Here is a 584-nt window from a genome sequence, read left to right on the forward strand (position 1 = left end):
ATGGAGGAAAACCAACAAATAGAAGTGTAAAGCCATTATTGCTTAACTGATTAAATAATGCCTTTTTAGCACCAAAGATACACTTCTATTTGTTGTTTTTCCTCCATATTCTGATCGTCTATATATGCATTAAACTACGATATACCTTTTTAAATTACCTGCTGCCGTATACCTTATACCAAGGACCATACTTACGGAGGTAATTACCAGATTACCAGGAGTGCCTCTGGATACTCCAATCCCATAGAGGGATTTGACAAGTTCGAGAGACGGACGAAAGCACTAATATATGTATAAAATAAATGAAAGAAATTATTCCAAAATTCTGACGACTTTTTTTTCAATATTTAATTCTGTACATCACACCTAACACTCTACATATAAATATATATTTGAAGAAAAGCAACAAAAATGTATTAGGTTATAGCAGTACGTACGTTTCGTACAAACTTTATTTATTTATGTAGTGAGAACACCACATTTGATTTTGTTTTTGTTTTTTTTACGCTACCAAATTCTAGTGCCACAAACATTTTAAGTACCACATATATTCTTTTGATTAAATATATATATATATATATATA

The sequence above is a fragment of the Octopus bimaculoides genome, chromosome 3 (assembly GCF_001194135.2).
Source record: "Octopus bimaculoides isolate UCB-OBI-ISO-001 chromosome 3, ASM119413v2, whole genome shotgun sequence".
NCBI classification, from domain to species: Eukaryota; Metazoa; Mollusca; class Cephalopoda; order Octopoda; family Octopodidae; genus Octopus; species Octopus bimaculoides.